Source organism: Pleurodeles waltl, chromosome 8 (assembly GCF_031143425.1).
Source record: "Pleurodeles waltl isolate 20211129_DDA chromosome 8, aPleWal1.hap1.20221129, whole genome shotgun sequence".
Taxonomy (NCBI): domain Eukaryota; kingdom Metazoa; phylum Chordata; class Amphibia; order Caudata; family Salamandridae; genus Pleurodeles; species Pleurodeles waltl.
The window spans coordinates 1,280,327,036-1,280,330,428 of record NC_090447.1 but is presented as its reverse complement, the minus strand read 5'-3'; the positions used below and the strand labels follow the sequence as shown (position 1 = coordinate 1,280,330,428).

At 43.4% G+C, this 3,393-nt stretch overlaps 1 non-coding gene across 1 annotated transcript; it reads right to left on the bottom strand.

Moving 5' to 3' along the window:
• Positions 1-439: 439 nt before the first annotated feature.
• TRNAC-GCA (transfer RNA cysteine (anticodon GCA)) lies at positions 440-511 on the bottom strand. The gene has a single exon. It is a non-coding gene; the product is annotated as a tRNA-Cys (tRNA).
• Between the last annotated feature and the right edge of the window lie 2,882 nt (positions 512-3,393).

The window sequence follows — 3,393 nt, the reverse complement described above, 5'->3', positions numbered from 1 at the left end:
ACCAACAAATCAAGTGTGTTTAGTGTGCATACAATGGCGGTTCGTAATTTGGGATGTTTACCCATGTTTTTCCTTTGCACATGCAATTGTTACTGTATGCATAGTTTTGAGCAGCCATGATTGTATAGCTCTCGACATACCCGCTTCACATTAAACAATATAAACACGTGTCTAAATACGCACTATCTTACTGTGTGCGCACGTTTCAGCGTGCCTACGTTCGGTACTTCATAAATACTTGTCCAACTGTAATTGGCACAGGGTGCGCCGACTGGGCATAATTTCAGAAACATTTTAGACATCTTACTGCTGCACATGCAAGTTGCTTGCTTTAGTGTCGTTTTTTTTGCTTAATCCCATTTAAGTAAGTCCTTTAATAGGTCTCCATGTATTACACACTACAACTTTGAAAATAAATACATTTTTATTAAAATTGTGAAGGGGGCACCCGGATTTGAACCAGGGACCTCTTGATCTGCAGTCAAATGCTCTACCACTGAGCTATACCCCCGCTGGCCATTACTCATACTGACTGTCCGGACTATATAGTGCTGACGTGTATCTCGTGGGAGGTGCTTTCTGTTCTTTAGGCTGTCTCCGAAGCCAACGGCCGGTAATAGTGAGAAACAGTGGCAGCCTGGCTGCTGTCCCTGTGAGGAGCGCGGCGAAGGAGCGTCCGTAGCTGACTGTGGATGTATTCATTTAAGGACCCAAAAGGCACCTTAAGAGCGCGGTAGTGCCTCGAAACATGGCTGCTGGTCCTGGGGAGGGACGGACAGTGGCTGAATATGAAATACTTTATTGTATTGGCACTTATATAGCACTAAACCCCTGACGAGGCGCTGCAGCAGTCTGCTCCGTGGGAGCCATACAATAACATTATACGCAAGTGACTTTTTAACATGTATACAAAATGACTGATTTGTCATGCTGAACCATCGCGGAGGTGTCAATGCGTTTTGTAAACAATCTCTCTTGCGGTTTACCGTATACCCTAGTAACCACCGTATTGCACTCCGTAATAACGCACCACTCAAAGATCTTGATATGCAAGGGGGAGTCTATGTGGGCGGAAATTATGGCGAACGATGTGTTCATGCTTTTTTACAAAAAGTTCCCATACTTTTTGTTTAAAAAAAACATAATAATAAAAGATGGAGATTATATATTGTGATCTGGTGCTCTGGTAAAGCGCTTTAATGCCCGTGGGAAACAATTCGTGCAATATAAAACTGAAATATAAAAATAAATAAATCCCTGCAAGGTTAAAACCAAGGCATTTGCGTCATTTTTTGATGCAAAAGCGGCGCAAACGTACAAAATACAACTATATTTTGTAAATTTGCGCCGCTACAGTGTCAAAAAATGATGCAAATGCAGCGCTAAAAAAGTATAAACATGGGCCCAAGTTTGTGTTGCCACCAGCTGAATGGAAGGAGTGGGTGTCCTCTGCAGTGAAGCCGAGGGGAAGGGGCAGCCAGCTAAAGAAGCTAGAGCATATTTACAAAGAACTGGTGCAGCACAGTGGGGCGCCAAAATTGGCAGCGCCACACTGCGTCAATTCTGAAGCGCAGGGATGTGTCATATTTACAAGAATATGGCACATCCCTCTGTTTACCCCTGCGCTGGCGCTAAATTAGCTGCATAGTGCCAACGCAACCAACCTTGCACCATGGTGCAAGGATGGCTGCGTTGCAGGGGAGATTGTTTTTGTGCAGGAAGGTATCCCTTCCTGCACAAACACAATCTTCAATGGCACTTTACTCTTTTTATGTGTGCAACACACATAGAAAGAGCAAAAAACGAGGAGAAATGAAAGCATTTCTCCTCGTTGTGCCATGCTAATGCCACCCCTGGGGTGGCGTTAGATTTTGGAGATGCCACAGATTTACGATTTCTTGTAAATGTGGGGCAGCGTCAAAATGCAGTGGGTATTGCTGTGCAACTCCCAAAGATAGCTAATTTTAGCACCAGTGCTAGGGAAAACACAGGGGTGCGCCGTATTGTATTAAATACGGCACATCCCTGCGTTTCTGAAGTGACACAGTGCGGCGCTGCCACATTTGTTGCAACGCTGCACCACTTCTTAGTAAATGAGGTCTTTGTTTGCTGTGGTTACTAGTTGTCAACAGGATATTGAGGGTGCTATTAAGGTTATGGTGGACTCTGTATTTAGCATGTTACCGGGGCTTAGATCTACTCTCAGTGTTGATGGACTCTGTTAATGAATCAAGGCTGATTGACTACTTGGGGGATTCCATCAATAGCTACTTATGATCTGTAGCACAACTAAATAAGGGTAGACCAGATCGGGGATGTGCAGAACAGACCCAAAATGGAGTTGGGGAATTTAGAGCTAAACCGCCAGATGATAACTTTAGCCCGTATTGAAACCCTTTTCTCCTCCAGAGCCATGTTTGATAATTTCTGACCCTGACAGTCAGCTGATAATTCCTTATTGAGACCACCTGCCTCCCTACACTTACCTCCTGAGACAACACCTTATGTTATTATTCTTAAAATGTCCCCTCTTTTCGGGATGGACAATATGAGGTCTTGCCTGATTTTAGGAATAAACTACTGCATTAGTTGGCCAAATGGCACCTGAGTAATGATACCATCATGGTGAGAAGAGTTGCTTGGGTTGACCTTACCCATAAGTCTTGTCCAGGGAACTGTGTTGTGGCTAATGGATTGCTTAAATCCCCTTTATTAGTACCGACGAAAACTGAAGCACTACCACCAGGTTATTTCTATAGACTGGGGAATCTTAAGCAACCTCAACAAAATCATAAGCAAGCGAGGACTTACAGTACAGTAGGCAAGGCTTGTGATATTGTGACCTCTAACAGCTTAAACCTTCTTCACACAGTGTTAATGAAATTGGTTGACTTATTCAGGCACATAAGGGCATATTTGCAAGAAAGTGGTGCATCATAGATGATGAACCACTTTTCTTGCGCCTCCTACCTGCATCTAACGACACCATGGTTGCGCCGTATTTACAATACGGTGCACCTTGGCGGTCATTAGCACATTAGCGTCAACATTTTTGACGCTAATGTGGAGCTTTGCTACACTAGTGTCACCATTTTTTACGATAGTGCAGCAAAGCACAGGATGGCCCATTGGATATGATAGGTAATTGTAATTGTAATTGTAATCGTATTTATATAGCGCTTACTACCCCTGACGAGGCGTCAAAGCGCTTTTCGATGAGTAGCACGCTACTCCGGTACCCAACAAGAATTAGTGATGGATTAGTATAATTTAATAAGGAGTACAGTTTTAGTATTATTATGAGTTAATTTGAGTTGCGGATATGAGAGTTTGTTAGTTAGATTGACAGTAGTAATGGAGGGGTGGAGGAGGAAAGAAATCCAGAAGTGTTAA